This window comes from Bos taurus, chromosome 24, assembly GCF_002263795.3.
Source record: "Bos taurus isolate L1 Dominette 01449 registration number 42190680 breed Hereford chromosome 24, ARS-UCD2.0, whole genome shotgun sequence".
NCBI classification, from domain to species: Eukaryota; Metazoa; Chordata; class Mammalia; order Artiodactyla; family Bovidae; genus Bos; species Bos taurus.
Window position 1 is genome coordinate 21,453,152 of NC_037351.1, and position 22,064 is coordinate 21,475,215.

General features: G+C 39.6%; 1 protein-coding gene across 9 annotated transcripts in view; it reads right to left on the reverse strand.

Moving 5' to 3' along the window:
* Positions 1-22,064, reverse strand: part of GALNT1 (polypeptide N-acetylgalactosaminyltransferase 1) — a 123,287-nt gene that overhangs the window by 78,442 nt on the left and 22,781 nt on the right. For 4 of the 9 annotated variants that reach the window (XM_059880753.1, XM_059880759.1, XM_059880758.1 and 1 more), the window contains exon 2: positions 2,224-2,278. The exons of 1 other annotated variant lie outside the window; for it this stretch is intronic. The gene's annotated coding sequence lies outside the window, so the exon portion shown is untranslated. Of the gene's footprint in view, positions 1-2,223; positions 2,282-22,064 lie in introns of all 9 variants that reach the window. 4 more of the 9 variants (XM_010818675.4, XM_059880756.1, XM_059880754.1 and 1 more) reach the window with 1 other exon arrangement.

The following is a 22,064-nucleotide window of genomic DNA, read 5'->3' on the forward strand; positions in this document are numbered from 1 at the left end:
TACAAACAATATGATTTATGCAAAACACCTCTTTTCCTGTTGGGAGCCTGAAATTTTGGTATATGCTAGGCAGAAGGTACCTCCATTACCAGGTCTGATAAAAACACTGGCATTCAGACTAATGAGTTTTCCTGATTAACAACACTTCACACGTGTTGTCAAAATTCACTGCTAAAGGAATTAAGCTTACCTGGAGGAATTAAGCTTATTCCATGGGGAGAGGACTCTAGGAAGATAGTAACTGCTTTCCTCCAGATTTCACTTCTTCCCTTTGCTAACACTGCTTTGTATCCTTTTGCTGTCATAAATCTTAGCTATTATTCAGAGATCACATGCTGAATGCTATGAATCCTCCTCAGTTCAGTTTAGTCGCTCAGTCGTGTCCGACTCTTTGCAACCCCATGAATCACAGCATGCCAGGCCTCCATGTCCATCACCAACTCCTGGAGTTCACTCAAACTCATGTCCATCGAGTCAGTGATGCCATCCAGCCATCTCATCCTCTGTCATCCCTTCTCCTCCTGCCCCCAGTCCCTCCCAGCATCAGAGTCTTTTCCAATGAGTCAACTCTTCGCATGAGGTGGCCAAAGTACTGGAGTTTCAGCTTCAGCATCAGTCCTTCCAAAGAACACCCAGGGCTGATCTCCTTTAGAATGGACTGGTTGGATCTCCTTGCAGTCCAAGGGACTCTCAGGAGTCTTCTCCAAAACCACAGTTCAAAAGCATCAATTCTTTGGCACTCAGCTTTCTTCACAGTCCAACTCTCACATCCATACATGACCACTGGAAAAACCACAGCCTTGACTAGACGGACCTTTGTTGACAAAGTAATATCTCTGCTTTTCAATATGCTATCTAGGTTGGTCATAACTTTCCTTCCAAGGAGTAAGCGTCTTTTAATTTCATGGCTGCAGTCACCATCTGCAGTGATTTTGGAGCCCCGAAAAATAAAGTCTGACACTGTTTCCACTGTTTCCCCATCTATTTCCCATGAAGTGATGGGACCGGATGCCATGATCTTACTTTATTGAATGTTGAGCTTTAAGACAACTTTTTCACTCTCCTCTTTCACTTTCATCAAGAGGCTTTTTTAGTTCCTCTTCACTTTCTGACATAAGGGTGGTGTCATCTGCATATTTGAGGTTATTGATATTTCTCCTGGCAATCTTGATTCCAGCTTGTGTTTCTTCCAGTCCAGCCTTTCTCATGATGTACTCTGCATATAAGTTAAATAAGCAGGGTGACAATATACAGCCTTGACGTGCTCCTTTTCCTATTTGGAACCAGTCTGTTGGTCCATGTCCAGTTCTAACTGTTGCTTCCTGACCTGCATACAGATTTCTCAAGAGGCAGGTCAGGTGGTCTGGTATTCCCATCTCTTTCAGAATTTTCCACAGTTTATTGTGATCCACACAGTCAAAGGCTTTGGCACAGTCAATAAAGCAGAAATAGATCCTCCTAGGCAATCACTAAATCTGGGGGTGGTCTTGGGAACAGCCAACACAATCAGCATTTTAAAACAGAAGTGATGGTCTATTAGGCCAAATGCTAAAATTCACATTTGAATTCCAGAACGTATTAATATCAGTAATGTGCTCCTAGCAATTTTACTTTATTTGCATAAACCTGGGCCTCTTTATTCCTTGAATGAGAAAAACATACCCAGGTCACAGTCCCTGAATTAAATGCAGTAATGCACAACATACTCACAGCAAACACTCAGTAAATATTAAATAGTAATTCTAAAGGCTCTTTCTTAGATGAAACAAAAAAAATCAGGAACATTTTACATTTGTACTGATGCATTTGGAGTCCTGCAAAGAGACGCTCAGAGACAAACTTGAACCCTTCATCCTCCTAACACTGGCGCCATGAGTGCTCTCCAGTCCACACATCAGGACTACTGGTTGAACACAAGCAGGTTAAACCCTATATAATAAGTATCTTTCTATTTCTAAATGTGGTCTTCATTTAGTCTTCACATTGCTTTCGTGAATGAGAAGTGAATGTGCTAATTAATTAGTACCACATGTGGCTATGCTTGATGGTTATGTTTCTCAAATTACTGTGCTAGCATTTTAGTACAAGCCACTCACTTTCTGGCATGTATATGAGGCATCAAGTCCAGTCAGGGTAAATCTGAACCTGCGCCACTGTAAGAGCAAATCCCAATGTAAAGAGAAGTCCAACCCTGAAGTCATTTACGCCCAGTGATCAACTTACCCCAAAGTGGCTTTTCAAATGAATTCACATCCCAAATCCACATGTCCCACATCTCCTGCTGAAAAATAAATTTCCTAAAATCAGTTTATTACAGAATAACTCTGCCCTCCCCGCTTTACTTCAGCCACCCTATTCCACTGGACTAAGTGCCAGCCACTTCGCCTGAGGAGGAGCAGGTCTTACTCAGCTACTTCCCCCGTGCTGAGCACCACACCTGGCACAAAATGTGCGCTCAGTTCATGTTTATTACGTGAATGAGTGAGTCGACGAATACAGTATTTCTGAGATCCAACACCAAGCTCAGTGGAAATATTGTAAAAAGTATCTTTCCTCTTCTTGGAAATCGACAAGGATATTAACTTCCCTGGTGGGAAGGTCAAGGACACACAGACAGTACCTATGGCAGACACTGTTCCATATCCCACCCCCACCCCCTGCTTTTCGTTGCCATTAGACCTCTAACTGAATTCAAGTGATCATTTTCCGCTAGACTACCTATTCTTGACTGGTCCCAGCCAACTGTGACTGTTCCACTCCTCTTGCCAGTGTAAATAACCACATCTCAACCAGCAGGATCTGAAGGGAAATCTGTTGGGAAGCATTCAGGAAAAGTTACGCTGCCTCATAGAGAAGCGGAAGGAGACACTATTCTGCCTTTGGATACTGTGTGCAGAACATGCTGAGAAGTGCTGCAGCCATCTTGGGGGCATGAGGGGAGCCAACGTCAACATGCTTAGGATGGCAAGGTGGAAACAGAAAGCAAAAGGGACCCTGACTATCCCCAGGGGCCACTAAGAGACTAATCCTGAAACTGCACAGAGCTGGACTTTTTGTTATCAAAGGGATAAAACTCTGACTGTTTAACTGGATATTCTGCAATACTACAGTCAAAAGCATGCCAATACATCACTATGCAACCTATAATTATTGATTTAGATAGGTATGTAGCCTGTGAAGAAAAAAACGAAATGTAAACCAGTGGAGGATCCAAATTAGGGAATCTACTTTTAAAGGAGATTCCATAGAAGGAGAATTTCAATATAAATGGAATAGCTGCAAGACAGAACCTGGTGTGTTACATGCCCAGTCTTAACAATCCTTAAGCCTATCAAAGAATCACATATCCCTAATTCATTCAGACTTTAATAATAAACAAGGATGTACAAGACACAACACTGTGTAGTTTGATGTACATAAACATGAAAAGGGCTCAGTTTCTGCCTTCAATGAGCTTGCAGTTCAGAAGGACAGATAATATTAGTAAGTTTGTATGACACTTTACAATTTACAAAATGCTTTTCTATTTTTGCAACAGGTGCCAAGTTACAAGGAGCTACAGCACACCAAGGAGAGAAAATGGTGAAGGAGAACGACTGGGGAATTGGTCTGAGTTAGGAAAAGGCAAAAGGATATTTCAGGTGGACAAAACAATATGAGTTAAAATAGGGAGACAGAAAAATCAAGGGACTTCTGGGAACAATGAACAGAAAAATGGGGAGATGTGGTTGTGTGTTTGGAAAAGGGAAATCTCATTCTACTTCATGTCTCAAGTAGAATGAGTATAAGAAAGAGACTTGTCTTGGTAGTTAGCACATTATGGTGATGTCCTCTCACGCTAAGGCATTTGAAGAGCAATGGTCAGGGGATGTTTCCCCATGTTTTTAATTTTATCTCCTGAATTCAAACGCCAACTCATTAAAACAGAACAACGTGGTTTCAGAAAATTTACATCTTTCCTCCTGACCATGAGCGCAGACACAAGGAAATACATTGCCACCATCAGCAATGGAAAAACTAGAGATTCTGGGGACGAGTTTCTGGCAAGTAACGGATCCAGGAGAAACCTTCTCCAGCCCAGAGGCCCACCTTATCGCCTGGCCATAGAGCCCTGAAAGTCTCCAAGGGGAGTTTTGTTTCACATCTTGCCAGAACATCCATCTTAGCCTTGACTTCCACAATGCTGCCCTCTTCCCTTCAAATCATCACTCTCTCACTCTACTGTTTCCTTTACTACCTTCTGTGCAAGAAGGCTTCACTTTCTGTGTCTAACTTCTCAAATTCTCAACCCAGTGTGGTATGGCTTCACTTCAATGAAACTTTCTTTTTTAATCAAATCACTCTAATGTTCTAACTACCAAAACAAGTCGCTTTCTTATATTCATCCTACCTGAGGTCTCAGCCTCTTAAATTATTAATATCTTGGGAACAGACAAGCTGTAAATAGAACCAAACCTTCTTCTTATCTTGGTTCCAGGGTCATTCCTTTCTCTCCCACTTTTCCCAACATGCTCTGCAGTCTTCTCTGGCTCACCCCACTCTGCCCTGGATGTGTCTGCAGGCTGACACTGCACAGGTCCCTGGGGAATCCACCAGAGGTAAAGCTGACACACCTCCCCTGTATGCTGATGGCTCTCACATCTCTAACTTCTCTGACTCTCTGGTTAGAATGCAAGTTCCTCCAGCATGGGAATCAAGTTTTTCACATTTAAGCTCTAAAAATCTTATGAAATGTCTGAGGACAAGAGAAACTCATATACAAAATAGCATCTCCACTTCTAAGTCATTCTTTATTTTGTCCTAATGCTTTCCTTTCCATTCTAGCACGAAACACCAATTTACAATGTAATATATGTATTAAATATCTTGTAAGCCTCACAAGGGCAGAGACTTTATTTTAATGCTATTACTACAGCACCTGGAATAGTACTTGGCACATGACAGAAGTTAATAATTATTTGGTTAAATGAACAAAAATACCAGAAAGCAACAGCATGTAAGAAGGAATAAAGGAACCTGAAATGAAAGCGTTTTAAGGGCGTTGTGTTTAGGTTTAGGGCAGAGATATTTGATTAAGGCCTTTATGATTAATATTTTTAATATTAAAAGATAACTAATTAAGTAAAAACAGCATGTATAATTAAAAACCAAACTGGAAAAAAAGGAGAAATAATAAAACCAGTCAATTTAGAATAAAAGGAAATTTAAAATGATTTAAAAAACCCACAAATATAGAAAGCACAAAATGGCAGAAATAAATCCCATACATAGGTAATTTAAATAAAGATAAAAAGCCTAACTGTATTCATTAAAAATTATCAGATTGGATTTTTTTCAATAAAAGCTATGTAAGGATTCAGAGCAGTTTACAGAGCAGTTAAAAGTGAAAGCAACCTTACCAAAGATATACAGATGGCAAATAAACATATGAAAAGATGCTCCTTATACCAGTAAAATACAATTCAAACAACAAAACACCTCTATACATGTACTATAATGGCTAAAATTCAGAACACTGACAGTATCAGATACTGGCAAGGAACTCTCATCCAACAGGGACTATCGTCTACCATGAAGTTTGCTGCTGCTGCTGTTTAGTTGCTAAGTCGTATCTGACTCTTTGCGACCTCACAGACTGTAGCCTGCCAGGCTCCTCTGTCCATGGGATTTTTCAGGCAAGGATACTGGAGTGGGCAGCCATTTACTTCTCCAGGGGATCTTCCTGACCCAGGATCAAACCTGCATCTCCTGCATTGGCAGGTGGATTCTTTACCACTGTGCCACCAGGGAAGCCCTTCCATGAAGTTTCCATCTGAGAAACTTATGCAGAGAAAGATATGCAGAAAAGTATACATAAAAGTAAGAACTGAAAATGTCCACAGCTGGTGGAAAAGACAAAATCGCAAATCTGAGTTCAGCTAACTCTAAGAAAAATACAAAGAAAATACAAAGAAAATCACAACGAGAGCACATCATATTCAATTTGCTGAAAACTAAAGATTCAGAGAAAATCTTCAACCAACCAGAGGAAGAAAAAAAGACAGTATCATATACAGAGAAAAAATGGATTACTTCTCATTACATGAAACAAAGGCATTTTCAGATAAGAAAAAGCCAAAGCTCATCTCTCATAGACCTGTATGCAGGTCTATAAGAAGTGCAGAAGGAAAATGAAACCAGATGGAAACTCAGATCTGTAAGAGAAATGAAGAATATCAGCAATGGTAAATATCAGTAAATTTAAAAGCCTAAATTTTTTCCTCTTGATTTCTTAAAAGAGATGGTTGATGAAAAAAAAATTCTAACTTTATATTGTACAATTTATTAACATACAGATGAAGTATAAGACAAAATTAGAGAAAAGGATAGTGGTGGGAGGAAATGTAACTATATGGTTGCCAGGGGCTTACCTTTTACACTTAATAATACAGCCTAGCATCTATTCATGATATTTAAAACAAAAACAAAGAAATGGTAGGAAATTAGAAAAAAGAATGAATTTTGTTAACCTGATAAGGTTATCTGCCCTAAATCTACAGTAAACAAAACACTTATTGGTGAAGTGTTGGAAGCATTCCCTTTGAATGAAGTTAGGAAAAGGTCAAAAATGCCGTCTATCACTTTTTCCTCTGAACAATGTACTGGAATTCCTATTCAGAACAGTAAAACAAGAAGAAATAAAGGATTTAAGAACTGGAAAGAAAAAAACAGAGCAACCACAAAGGAAATGACAGAAAATCCAAAAAAATAAAAGCAATTAGAACTAATGAGAACTTTTAGCAAGGTTGCTGGATTCAAGATCAACATACAAAATTCATCTAAGAATTCTAAGAAAATTTCTCAGAAAGACCTTTTAAAAAAATGAAGATATAGCATGCTCACATATGGAAGATTTATTAGAAAAGTAAATAATCTTGGTATTAATCCTCATAATTAATACAGTTCCAAGAAAAACCTCAACATAGTTTTTCAAAGAACTTTGAAAAGTTTTCAAAGCAGATCCTAAAATCCAACTGAACGGCAAAGCCATAAAAGATTTTGATTTTTTGTGGCCAATAAAAATTTTGAACAGCAAGGCAGTGGAACTCTGACTGCTACATGTCAATCAAGCTATAGGAATGAAGTCAGTGTGACTGTGGACAGAGGCAGATTAAAAGATTAATCAAACAGAACAAAGTACAGAATCAGACGCCCTTGAGCATGCAAATGGTGCATGACAGAGGTGGCACCACAAATGTATGAGAGAGATGGACTATTTAATAAATGTTCATCCACATGTAAAAGTTAAATTCCTACCTCAAACTTTAAAAGAAAATGAGACAAAGTATCTGTAAATCCTTGGTTACAGAAGAATTTTTCAATGAAGACTCAAAAAGCACAAACCATAAAAGAAAAAATAACTACTTTATGGAAACGAAAAATTTTTAACACAACCAAAAACATCACAGACATTTAAATGATAAGCCAAAGACTATGGGAAAATATCCACAACAGAAATAATCAGCAAAAGATTAGTGGTGGTGGTGGTGGTGTAGTCACTCAGTAGTGACTGACTCTTCGCGACCCCATGCACTGTAGCCCACCAAGCTCCTCTGTCTTGGGGTCTCCTGCATTGTAGGCAGCTTCTTTATCAGAATGTATTTAAAAACTTCTCCAAATCAAAACAAAAACACACAAATGAAAAATGGCCAAAAGGTATGAATGGGCAAATCATAGAAAAGGAATCATACATAGCCAATGAACATGAAAATATACTCAACCTCAGTAGTATTCAGGGAAATGAATTTGACTTCAACAGATTACCAAAAACACAAGTTTGGTGTTTGTACAGGCCACTCATACAACGTTGTTCCAAGTGCAATTTGACACAGCCACTTTGGAGAGCAATCTGATAGTGTCTAGTAAAGCCGACAAAAGCACTATCTTCTCACTCTGTAATTGCACTTCTAGGTACACACCCAGGAGAAACTCATACATGTGTATAGAGAAACATGTATAAAGACTGCAGCATTGTTTATAATGGGGAAGAAAGGTAATAACCTACAAATGCATCAAGAGGCAAGTGGATACATGAACCGTATAACAACACTACACATGAAGGAGGAAACAGACAGAGCTGGACTCCATCTCAGGCCAGGCTGCAGACATTAGGCTACACGCATGGTCACCCTCCCAATGGACTCTGAACTCTGAGCCCGGTGTCTATAGAAATGGCACACCAATGGAAAACCAGACCCCCGGATAAAAGAGCCTCAGGACTTGGACTTGGACTCTCCGTTGCCTAAAAGAATATGCTGATTATCTCTGTAACAGAACAAAGTGGTAAATTCCATTATGTTTATCGGGATATGACCACAGGCCTATTGATAAATATCCACTTTTTATCTAGTCTTGTGAGACACGAATCATGGGTTAACTTTGATCGTATCTCTCTTTTACCTTGTCCAGACTAGTTTCAAGGAATTTGGGGAGGTGGGTGTGAGCAAGTACACTTAGGGTCTATAAGGTTTTCACAAAAACTGGTTGGGGTCCTTGGCTAAGAGGAGATTCTGCCTTGTGCCCGCCGGTGTAATAAACTGCACTCCACTACCTGCACTGTGCTTCTGAGTGAGTCTGTTTCCCAGAACGTGTGGCTGCAAAGCAACAGTTCAAGTAGAACTATGTGTATCAACTGGGTAAATAATGCTGAATGAAGGAAAAAAGTAATCTGCAGGATATGCACACAATGTTCCACTTACACACAGTTTTAAAAGATACTAAAGTAAGACACTGTTCATGGACACAAACATACAATCTAAAGACAAAATAATATGCATAAGAATAATATACCACATTCATATATGGTTAATTCTAAGGAAGAAGGAAAGGGCTTCAACTACAATGGACTTTTTTTAAAGGTAAGAGACCTAAAATTGTGGCAAGTTGCTAGATGCTCCCTGAATATCTGCTTTCCTCTTGTCTCTTTTCAAACTATTGTACTGTGACTGGCAATTTACATATCCTGGCCTGCCACACAGATTAAGGTAGCCAGTAAGGATTAATTTTGGAGAAGGAAATAGCAACCCACTCCAGTATTCTCGCCTGGAAAATCCCATGGACAGAGGAGCCTGGCAGGCTACATACCATGGGATCGCAAGAGTCGGACATGACTTAGTGACTAAACCACCACCAAGGATTAATCAGAAATCACTGGGCGGGGTATGGGAAACGTACTGAAAGGGAACTGACTTCACTGCCCAGAATGTAAACATGAAGAATGGAGCTAAACTGAATATTAATACTAACTGACACAGAATCAAATAGCAAAAAATGTAAAGACAAGACACAGGGAAAAGGTGAGTTCATGGCTGTTCCTTGTCTTCTGCTACTGTACTTTTCTGTATGTTTAAAATCTTTTATTTAAAAAATATCCTTTACTTCTCAGATATTAAACAGAGATTCTTAAATGTCACCCATAGGCAGATGTTGACCCACAGATCAAGCCAAAATGCACAGGCAACATTTATACACTGAGGCGGCCAAGCAGAGACGATAAAGAATTCACTAGAAGCTGGCCAACCAACCACACTCCAAGAACGCAGACAGTACTATGCTATTACCACCAGCGCTGCTACTGCCAGTTTGGATAACAAACAAGACGGTAAGATCCCACAGTCTCTTGGCTCCGGACTTGGGATGAGAAAAACCAAAAACATTTGCAGACTAAATGGAAATCTCTGTTGTCATTCCCTTTTCCTATTTTTCCTTCTCCCATGCATTCCCCAGAGCTCAGTGCCATACTTTTCCTCCTCCTCCATGGAATCATCCAGAGAGAGAAAGGGGGGGAAAAATATCAAAGGACGACAGAACCCTCAAACGAAACCTGGCTTTTATGACTGCAAACATGAAGAGGCTTTCGAGAATTACTTCACTTAAAACACTGTCTGATGTTACTTGGATGTTAACTTTAAGTGACCTTTTGAGATCAAAAAAGTTTTAAATTTGCTCAACAGACCAAAATGGAAATCTGGGCTGGAGGTAGGCATCAGACCAAAATGATGGTCTGAAATATTTAGTTACCATTAAAACAAAACAGGAAAACAAAAACAAAACACCAACCCTTTGTTAATCTATTACTGTGTTACAGAAAGACGGTATTCCAGTTAGTCATGAATTCTACTTCACAGATTTATTCCAGGTCCACAAACTACAGGGCTTCCCTGGTGGCTCAGTGGTAAAAAATTCACCTGTCAACGCAGGCTTCTTTTGGGGTTGAGAAAATCCCCTGGGGAAGGAAATGGCAACTCACTCCAGTATTCTTGCCTGGAGAATCCCAGGGACAGAGAAGCCTGGCGGGCTACATACTCCAAGGGGTCGCAAAACAGTCAGTACAACTTGGCGATTAAATAACAAGCACCAGAGATTATAAAACATGCTCTTCAGATTCTCCCCTTAACCAGCCAGCAATGTGGTATATCAGGTTTTGTGGGGATTTTTTCCCCCAATTTGGTTTCTCCCTAACACCACTTAACCTCTTTGTTGCTTATATTGTTTCTGCATTTTATCTTGCTGTTTTTACTCAACTCTAGCCCTTTGCCTTTTGTTTCTGAGAATAGCTGTTTTCTACCTCACTCCCTTAATTTAGTCTTCTAGTTTCACATGGCTTCTGCACCAATGCTACATAAGATCCACACTAGGAGATAATACCCCAAGTGTATTTTCTTGGAATTTTTTTTCAGCTCTTTGGGAGCAAACACAGGATTTGCTTCCTGCTCTCAGAAAGCCCCCAAACCACTGCAATTAGGATATTAATCATTTAACAATATAATAGAAAGTTAACAAGGAAATTGTTGAAAAAGTCCCTGGAATAACTCTATTTAATTCACATCAAGAACTCAAAACATTACTTCTGCACTATTTTTTAAACTCCCACTTAATTCTCAAAATTATATTCTGCCAAAACCTCTAAACACTTGGGTCATCGCTCCTTTCCTTATTATACACACTGAACAGTTACACATTTTTCTTTATCATTGACAAAAATATAACCAAAAGGCAAATTTTCTACAGATGATATTTCTCCATGTCAGAACTTAAGAATTACGTTCATCAATAAGTAGAGTTTTCGAAACATACTATGTTACAGCCTAGATTTCGTTTCCTCCTTACAATCATAAATTCAAGAAAAATAACTATAAAATATTTAAGATATGTTTAAACATTATCTAAGAGCATAACTTTTAATGAACATAAAATAGTTTGATAGGCTTCATGAAAAGTCCTAACAGTACTGCGGGAAACTGTTGACTGTAACAGCGTTCCATCTGCATTTGCTGTGCTGCAGAGGATAGCACTGCCCTGCACATGTGAAGTAATTCACAAAAAGGAACAGCAAAGCAGTCTTAAGGGAGATGGACCCTGTACCTACAATTGCAAAGATTTTGGTTTTATTATAAAGAACTCTAATCTTGAGAGAGCATAAAGAAAAGGAAAAAAAGGGGGGGGTAATAAAAACTAGGTATTGCTTTATTTCTTAAGAAGGGTTTTTTCACAAAAACCAAATGTAACGTGTGGATCTGTTTGACTTATGAATCAACAAGCCAACTCAAATGGACACTAAGGGACCACTGGGGAAATTCGACTATGGACTGGGTAACAGATGATACCAAGAAATTATTGTTAATTTTATTAGGAATAACAGTGTCATGGCTAGATGTGAAAATAGACTCACTTTTAAAAGATCCACTATGGATACTGTTAGAGGCAAAACAGCATGATGTCTCGTATTGCTTTAAGATACTTGGGTTTCTAATGCAACATCTTAAATCAACTATGCCACAATAAAATTAATTCAAAAAAAAGATACTTGGGCTTGGGAGGAAGGTGTGGAAAGAAATGAGAGGTGAAGCATACATGGCAAATCTTAACTTTTGCTGAATCTGGAAGATGGAAACCAGAGTCAGGGGTTCGCTTTACTATTTCCTCTACTTTTAAATATATTACAATTTTTCGAGACATAAAGAAACAACTTTTAAATTTGTTTCAGATAGCTAAAAGCCGATTTAGAGTTATGAATAGATTTAAAATCCTACTTTGGCAGGCCAATTATCGAAAACACTGGTTTTTTGTGAACAAAATCAAGTCATGAATACATTCATTCACTTAACTTCAATATAATAAGCACCTATGTACTATATACCAAGCATGTAACCAGACCATGGGAAAATAAAGGTGAGTTAGACCATGTCATTATCCTTAGGGAGGAGACAGCTAATATGAACATCTGTGATCAGGATACTGATGGTATCAAGAGAGGTTACAGAGAACAGAAGCCACAGACAAAAGATCGAGGGGGAAATTTTATCATTTTTCAGCTGAAGAAGCTGATATGTCATGAGTTTCAGGAGTGAGCAACATTTAGAGAACTGAAAGGGCTAAGAGGTCAGAGAAGAGCCTGGAGAGCGGAACATAAAGGCAAAAGATGACAGCGCTCTGAGAGGAGTCCCCACAATTGCTCCATGCTAACTACAGAGGACAGTTAAGTGACACTGGAAGCTGTTTTTGTCTTGTATTTAGCAAGTTACACAGAGTCTGTGATTTAAACATGACACTAAAACATCAGAGGGTCTCACAAACTGTGCTAATTAAAAGATATCAAATCTTACTCAGGACTTCGGGGTAAGGCTATTTCAAACCTTACTATCAGCCACATTAACCACATGCAGTGCAAGGCTGGATTAAAAAAAATACCTCAAGTTCCCAAAGCAAGAAAGGTTATCCTTTCTTTTAATGGAAATTTAGGTTGTAAAAGGAGAATGAAGGCAGAGCCACAGTTTCTGAACTTTTAACTTTGTGCTAATAAGCACTTTCAGGGCCACTATACAACAAAATCCTCCCAACAAGCCCAAGAACTAGGAACCATTAAGCCCATCAAACAGGTAAGAATCCTGATGCTCTAAGGTAGGTAGGTAATTTGGCCAACAGAGACTGTTAAAGGCCAGAACTCAAAACCAGTCAAGTCCCAGTAAACATGGTAAACCCATACATCTGTATTCTTTATTGTCCACCTTTGGAAGGTACATTCATGGAATCACATGATAATGTCTTTTTTGCTATCTTAGTAATCCAGTTTGTGAGAGATCTGTCCATATTGATTTATTAATAGTTCATTACCTCTGGCGCCACAGAGCAGGGGTTGGCGAACCACTATTTTTATAAATAAAATTTTATGGAAACACAGCCACATCCATTCTATTTGTTTATGTATGGTTTATGGCTGCTTTTGCTCTACAACAGCAAAGCTGAGCGATTACAACAGAGACTGCACAGCCTGAAAAGCCTAAAATACTATCTGGCCCTTTATAGAAAGTTGGCTGACTTTGGCCATAGAGCATTACAGGAGTATACTGGGTATTATTCAACTTTTATAATTTTGTCAATGTAGTTTTAATTTACATTTCCCTGTTGACAAATATTTAGTGGCTATTCATTTTTTTCTATGAAAAGCTTTTCCTCTCTATTGCTCATTTATCTTTTCACATTAACATATGCATGTGTACTGACATATATACATATGAGCGTATATATTACTGCGACAAAAAAAAATCTTTGTCAGTTGTATGTGTTAGAAATAACTTCTATTTGTGCACTTGTGACTTATCTTTACACACTGTTTTCTGTTCTTTTAGCTTTTTTACTTGCTGAGCCAGGCCTTAGCTGCAGCATGTGGGATCCCATTCCCTAGTCAGGGACTGAATGTAGGCCCCCTGCATTGGGAGTGTGGCGGCTTAGCCACTGGACCACTAAGGAAGTCCCGACACACTGTTTTCAACAAGAAACAAAAGATCTTGGTTTTAATACAGCCCAATTTATTAACCTTTTCCTTCAACAGCTGTGCTTCTGGAAACTAGTTAAGAAAGCCTGAAATCATAAAGCACCCTCTGAAGGCTTAAGTTTTGCCTTTCACACGTTTTTAATCCATCTGGAATTTTTTTTTTTTAAATATGGTGTGAAGTAAGAAACTATCCATACTCCTCACTAATTTCTTGGATTTTTTTTTTTTTTTTTGGTGCCATTCTGATAGCATGAGCTCCAACCCCAAACCTGGTGAAGAATGGACGTGTGGTTACCATTTCCCAGGGAGGACTGCTCACCTTTCCAATGACAGACAACCTGAGACGGGCAATCCTCCTTACCTCACGTCTACTGTCCCCACCCATGCACACTGTGTGACAGGTTTTTAAATTTTTCCTAGTTTATCTACCAACATCTTTTAGGGAATTTCAGCTTTAAACAAGAGTCCCTGGACCTAACTTCTCACCTTGCTTGATCCAGAGACTCTGTCTAGACAGTTCCCCCATGGTCACCCTGAAAACCCAAAGCTCCAGGTCTCCAGGTGACCTGGCACCCTGGCACAGCAGCCATAATCCCGTTAGCTTACCTCCCTGGATTCAAGATGTCTTGTTTTGACTTCTGAGGAGTTTCCTTACTTGCTTGTCAGTTCATCTACACATTTAAAAGGCACTCTGAATATCTGATCCAGTATTTGCAATGTTTCGTAAGAGGAAACATTCTTGTTTTTTTTACTCTCTAATTTGCCACACTGCCAGAAACTGAAGCCTCTATACATTCTGAATAGTTTGTTGCTGAGTATCCTCCCCCAGCCAAGAAATGTACCTCTACTTCTAAAACCCAAAAGAAAAATGATTCATTTGATTAACAAAAACATACCCAACACTGTTCTACACACTTGGCATATATCACTAAATAAAGAGTAACGCATTCAAACACCCTAAGTGGGAGGAGAGGTACAGACAGCAAACAGTGAAACATAAGCAAACTGAACTGTATCCCAGAAGGTAGTAGGAGCAATGGAAAGAAGAAATAATAATCCTTTAAGAAGGATCTGGAGTAAGGTGGGGATTTCAACCTTAAACAAGCTAGCTATTACTAAAACATTAAGTATTTCCACCTCATACCACCAATTAATTTTTACTAGACATACAATTATAAGAAATGAGCATTTTCTTCTCTTGATGTGAAGTAGGATGCTAAGCAGCCTACAGATATGTTAATATTACACAACTCGATCCACTTCAAAGAAACAGAGGTACACTCTAATATTAATAATTGGAGATGCTGCTTAACAAGTTATTATGCTACCTATTCAAAAAATTAAAGTAAATGAAATTTTAAAATAAACTTACGCTATCCAAGCCAAATAGACAATTTAACATTTACTGAGAGAATGGTTAAATGAGAATCATCCTTCATACTTCTAAAGATAATTAGGAATCAATTGCTATCACTAATTAGGCAGTTTTCTGAATGTTAAACCTAATAAAGAAGGCAATTTGCCCAATTATATTTCATTCTATCTTTTATGGAGATGAGCCCTATTTATAACTCTTTAAAACAGGTTTTTCTCTTTCCATAAGAAGACTCACATATGAAGTTGAGTCAGTAATTAAATCACACCTTAAAACACTGAACTACAAAACTGAGACTGTACTTTTCAGTCCTGTAATTATTTTCATTGCTCTTCTCTGTATCCCTCAATCTTTGCTTCCATCTCTTAAAAGACAGACAATAAAGCTAGAGTTTATATTCTATATAAACACTGTATTGTAACTATAAACAACGGATGACCTCTTTTTTAATGATACGGGTACTAAAGATGGTAATGGACTAATATTCCAACATGGTCACTTTACTTTGTCAGAGAAAACTCCCAAAGGACAGGATCTACAAAACAGAGAGATGGGATTCACTTGTAAAAGGAGAAGCTTTAGAGGAAACTGTAATCTTTCTTCAAGATAAAAAATACTAGAAACAGTTCCACATAATAACAAAACAGACCAACCTGAGAATGTTTCCTGAGGCAAAGTGAAAGTGAAAGTTGCTCAGCTGTGTCTGACTCTCTGCGACCCCATGGGCTGTAGCCCTCTAGGCTCCTCTGTCCATGGAATTATCCAGGCAAGAATACTGGAGTGGGTCGCCATTCCCTTCCCCAGGGATCTTCCTGACCCAGGGACTGAACCTGTGTCTCCTGCATCGCAGGCAGATTCTTTACCATCTGAGCTACAGGGAAGCTCCTGAGTTACAATAGCATTTTAAACATACTAAAGCTAGCTAGCAGTGATGCTACTTATAGCACTGTCCAAGGCTTCCCTGATAGCTCTGTTGTTAAAGAATCCACCTGCAACACAGGAGACCCTGGAGACCCTGGTTCAATTCTTGGGCTGGGAAGATCCGCTGGAGAAGGGATGGACTACCCATTCCAATATTCTTGGGCTTCCCTTGTGGCTCAGCTGGCAAAGAATCTGCCTGCAATGCAGGAGCTGGGTTCGATCCCTGGATCGGCAAGATCCCCTGGAGAAGGGAAAGGATACCCACTCCAGTATTCTGGCCTGGAGAATTCTATGCACTGTATAGTCCATTGGGGTCGCACAGTCCGACCTGACTGAGCAACTTTCAGTTTCACAAGCACTTGCTGGCTTCTTGCCAGCTGCCTCTCTCCTCCACTCTCCCGACCATCAGAATTTCTCCTGTATTTGGCAAGTAGAATTAGATTACGTTACCTTCTCACTTTGTCTGATTACATATTGGGCCTTGATTGAATTTTATTTTACCTACTCTCTGATGTATAAAGAAAGCAACTTGTTTTTTAAAAACCTGGGTTAGGTAATGTTTAATGGCATACTTATTTCTATAAGGTTGCTGCAAATTTCAGTAAAATTTCTTATTGGAAAAGTAAACCTAAGAAAATAAGGTCTCTGGTTGCAATTAATCTTTTTTTTTTTTTTAAATAAAAGCAAACCAATGATCATGTATTTTAGGGAAAACAGCCTTTATAAAATCTAGTAGTGCATGCTAAAACATAGTAAGCTATGCTATATTAAGAGCCATTAAATAAAACACTGAAATTTAACTATAGTACCAAGTGGTTCAGAGCAAACCCACTATGCTCCCTCTCTCACACAATGTTCCATTCCGGAGGTATCAACTCCTTGGTCAATTTAGCAGCTTAGCCAAGGAATGAGAAAGAAAGTGAATTTAGGGGTCCTGGGACCTAACTCCCAACACAGATGCACTGTTATACACACTTGGCATATATCACTAAATAAAGAGTAACGCATTCAAAAACCCTAAGTGGGAGGAGAGGTTACAGACAGCAAACAGTGAAACATAAGCAAACTGAACTGTATCCCAGAAGGTAGTAGGAGCAATGGAAAGAAGAAATAACAATCCTTTAAGAAGGATCTAGAGTAAGGTGAGGACTTCAACCTTAAACAAGGTAGCTATTACTAAAACATTAAGTATTTCCACCACATACCACCAATTAATTTTTACTAGACATACAATTATAAGAAATGAGCATTTTCCTCTTCTCTTGATGTGAAGTAGGAATGCTACTTACATTCATTCCACAAACACGCAGCAGATGCCAGCTGTATGCTGGACTCTAGGTGCGAGGGACACAGAAATAAACATGACAGACCGGCTCCTGCCTTCACTGGAGCCAAGTGTCGGGACACAGATTACAAATAAAAAATAAACAAAAAGGGTCAGCTAGTAAGGAGGGCTCCGAAAAAAAAAAAAAAAGACAGGTGCTGTGTTAGCAACGGCCTGGGCAGTTCCTCTCTGCCGGGTGACCAGGAAAGGCACTTTCCTGCGGCAGTGCCACTGAGGAGGAGACGGAAGCCACAGCCGAGCCGGAGGAGCGCCGCGGCCCTGCCCCTCACGAGCAGGCCCGCGGCAGCCCCCAGTCCACACCCGCCTCAGGGGCCCTGCCTGTAACCACGCCCAGGCTCCAGGGCCATGCTCTCTCTGGCTTCCCGTCTCCATAGGTGTTGACTCTTCTGTCTGAAACGGCCTCTGCCTGTCCATCTGCCGGATTCATACACCACTCAGGACGGAGCTCCGTGAAGGCCGAAGGTTTGTATTCCCGGGACCCGGGCGGTGCCTGCTGACACACAGCTGGGGCTCGAGGAATGCCTCCTCACCTCATCGGACCTCAGGCTCCGCACACGTCTACTGACGTCATCACGCGGGTGTACATCTGTATGTCAAGTCTACTCTCTGACTGTGGGTTTTGGCAGGCATTTTTGAACTCACAGTGCGGAGCAGTGTCTGCTTCACCGAGCTATAAGACAAGTGACTACATCACTGAATCAACTTTTAGTCTAACTATAGTTTTAGGTCTTATCTTTACAGCAGGAATTACGTCTTACCTTTCTGTAGGTGTAGATTCACCTACAGAATCTAACACATCATACACACTCCACATATGTTCACCAGATTACTGAACTGATTTTCACCTGCAAAGCACTTTATGAACTTCAGAGTCATTCTGTAAAAGGCAACACTCTCAAACAGGCATGTCATTTCCCTTATTCTGTTTTTACCCTAATGTGCAAGAGGTGTCTGGTATCCACGACACGGGTCTCAGCTCCTGGCTCAGCGCTTAAGCAAAGGCTCCTTGTTAGCCACCAGACTGTAGTAAAAGTCAGCCAAAAACGGAAAGTTGAGTAAAGTGGATTCAGCATTCTAGCTGGCAACTTCACAGAGCAATCAAAACAGTAAAAGATGATCCCCAAATTATTCAATTTAGAAGGGTGTTAGGTCTTATTGTTTCTCATCAACTGAGCTGATTTCTGTTGTGTGAGCTGAGAGGCAGCTCCACGACATGGCAGCTGTCTGCATCACAAATCCTCTTAACCCCACCATGCTCCTAAATTAGTAGTTTGTTTGCTTATGAACTTTTTTAGTAGTTCTCTTCAGTTGGCTATCCAATGTATTCTACAATGCTAGAAGAGCAGGTCTACTTCACATTACAGTCTGTCAGTTTTATTAAAACATCATTTAAAATTGGCTAAGCTAATGAAACAAGATATAAAAATGCCCCCTAAAGTAGCTATCTGAGCAACATTTAAGTTTTAAAGTGATGTGACCATCCACCATGCTCAAGCGCAAGCTGCTTCCATTTATTTCCATCAGCAGTCATAATTAAAGAGATTCTCCAAAACCATCTGATTACTAGTTAATAAAAGTATTTAATTAAAAAAAAAACTATAGTGACAGGGATGTATACAGCAGACTTTCAATAACTAACACATGCTGGGGACTTCCCTGGTAGTCCAGTGGTTAAGACTCCATGCTCCCAATGCAGGGGGCAGGAGTGGAGTTCAATCCCTTGGTCAGGGCACTAGATCCTACATGCCACAACTGAGAGTTTGTATGCCGCAACTAAGACTGGGTGCAGTCAAATAAACAAAAGAAACAGACAAAAATAAATAACAAACACATGCTGCCTGCTCTTCCATGTGCCCACAGCAATGGAATACCCACCACCCTGACACAGGCACATTCTCAGCTGTAAAGAGCTCATTATCTACACTGTAGGTTATAAGTGTCCTCTGCTTCTCTTCAGTCCCTCTCCTGTGGGGCCGTTCAAGGGAGAACTCTTGAGGGCATTTACAAGAGAATAAAGAAATTTAAATCTAAACTAACAAGATTTGCAGCAGGACAGAAACTATGACAAAGATTTTAAAAAAGAAAAGAGAAACCTTGCTGGATGGAAAACTGGGGAACAATTTAGGATACAATTCTCTGGAATCATTTATTTCACCTATCAATGCCATTATTTTTACGACCACTACGAATAACTGATAGCAGTTTTAAATTACACTGACTAAATACGCCTAGAGAAACCTTCAGAAGGACCATTTTTAAAGGTTGAGGTTTTGGTCCTGCTATATGGTAACAGCATCTCATTACATATAAATGCTATGTATTTTCATCTATAAAAGGAGGGGCCTGTACTAAATGTGCACTAAGATTTCCTTGCAGGGCAGGCTTTACACACCTGTGACCTGTGGAGTCACATGGGGCCCCACACTAGGAAGGGCTCCACATTTGGTTTAATGCTCTGCCTTCACAGTCTTGAAATTCTTAATGGTTTTTAATAAGAGGCCCCACATTTTCATTTTGCACTGGACTCACTCACATTATATGGCTACTACTATTCCTTGGTGGCGTTAGTGGTAAAGAACCCGCTTGCCAAGGCAGGAAACCTAAGAGATGCAAGTTCGACCCCTGGGTCAGGAAGCTCCCCTGGAGGAGGGCGTGGCAACCCACTCCAGAGAATCCCATGGACAAAGGAGACTGGCGGGCTACAGTCCCCGGGGTTGCAGAGAGCTGGACACAACTGAAGGGACTTAGCACGCATGCTATTCCTTTAAATTCTAATACTCTGTGACTCCATGAAAGTACACCTCTACCATTCCAGGCACAATGAAGATTAAAAAACAAACAAAACAAAACAAAAGCTGAAGTTACCTATGCTCTATTAGTTTCAGAATAATGACTTTCCGAATAATTTTCTACCTCTATCAAAAAGAATCAAATGTACATTGAAGATAATTCAAATGCTAGGGACTCATTCCATTTTTAAATATAAAAAATGTTAAGTACTATTTAAGATGTCATTATTACAATATACTCCTTCAAAGAGATAATCTAAAGGGATTAATATAAGCAAAGAGTAAGCAGCTGATTATAATCAATATAAAAAGTTAATTCACTTTGTCTTAGTCACTGCTCTCTCCCAAATGCTTCTGACCATATCTGTCTTTTTCACCTTCCATATTAAAAAGTAGTTCTGAGGAAAACAATTTTAACAGTCCCAATAGTACTTATGATTTCAAGAATTAAAACAAAATTTAGTTATAATTAATCTAAATAAACTATGATGTATAGCAGCGTTTTCAACTTAAAAACTTAAAGCATAATCTAACAGAGCAAACAGAAGAGTTCAATGAAAACAACGACAGGCTCCAGGTAAAATCATCAAAGAGAAAACGCCGCTTCAGAGAAGAGGTCTGAAAAACAGCTATTTCCAGATCCCATGAGATAGGCTGCAGGAGCAATGCTGAATTAATCTCAAGTTATCCCCTTTATCTGATAAGCTGACAGCACTTTAACTGATCTGAATTTTTTTGTATAAAAATTCCATTTCAACCTAAGATCCCTAAAGCACCACTAATTCTGATCAAAGATCAGCTCTCTACAGACAGAGGCAGGCAAAAGGTAAATAAAAAGAAGATTTAAAGTAAAACAAAAACACCATCGTAACAAACAAAGACTGTCATATAGATAATGTCCAAAAGGAATCTTAGTTTTGCTAAAACTAGGTAACTGGATTTCTGGATAACTGAGGTTTGTAATGAGAAGGCTATATGACATAAAGCACTGTCAGTTCAGTTGCTCAGTCGTGTCCGACTCTGCTGTGGATGTAACTGGTGATAGAAGCAAGGTCCGATGCTGTAAAGAGCAATACTGCATAGGAACCTGGAATGTCAGGTCCATGAATCAAGGCAAATTGGAAGTGGTCAAACAAGAGACGGCAAGAGTGAATGTCGACATTCTAGGAATCAGCAAACTAAAATGGACCGGAATGGGTGAATTTAACTCAGATGACCATTATATCTACAACTGCAGGCAGGAATCCCTCAGAAGAAATGGAGTAGCCATCATGGTCAACAAAGAGTCCGAAATGCAGTACTTGGATGCAATCTCAAAAATCACAGAATGATCTCTGTTTGTTTCCAAGGCAAACCATTCAATATCACAGTAATCCAAGTCTATGCCCCAAGACTGGAGGGGATCACACAGTTTCCTCCAGAAGGTGATATAAATATGGCCGGTGCTATGACTGATAGGACTCACGTGGCACGGTCAGAATCTAGCAAAAGACATAAACGAGAGAGATCTGATATAAAATCCTGAACCCCACTTGAAACATAGACTAATGCTGAAGAAGCTGAAGTTGAACGGTTCTATGCAGACCTACAAGAACTTTTAGAACTAACACCCAAAAAAGATGTCCTTTTCATTATAGGGGACTGGAATGCAAAAGTAGGAAGTCAAGAAACACCTGGAGTAACAGGCAAATTTGGCCTTGGAATACAGAATGAAGCAGGGCAAAGACGAATAGAGTTTTGCCAAGAAAATGCACTGGTCATAACAAACACCCTCTTCCAACAACACAAGAGAAGACTCTATAAAGCACTGTACATACAGAT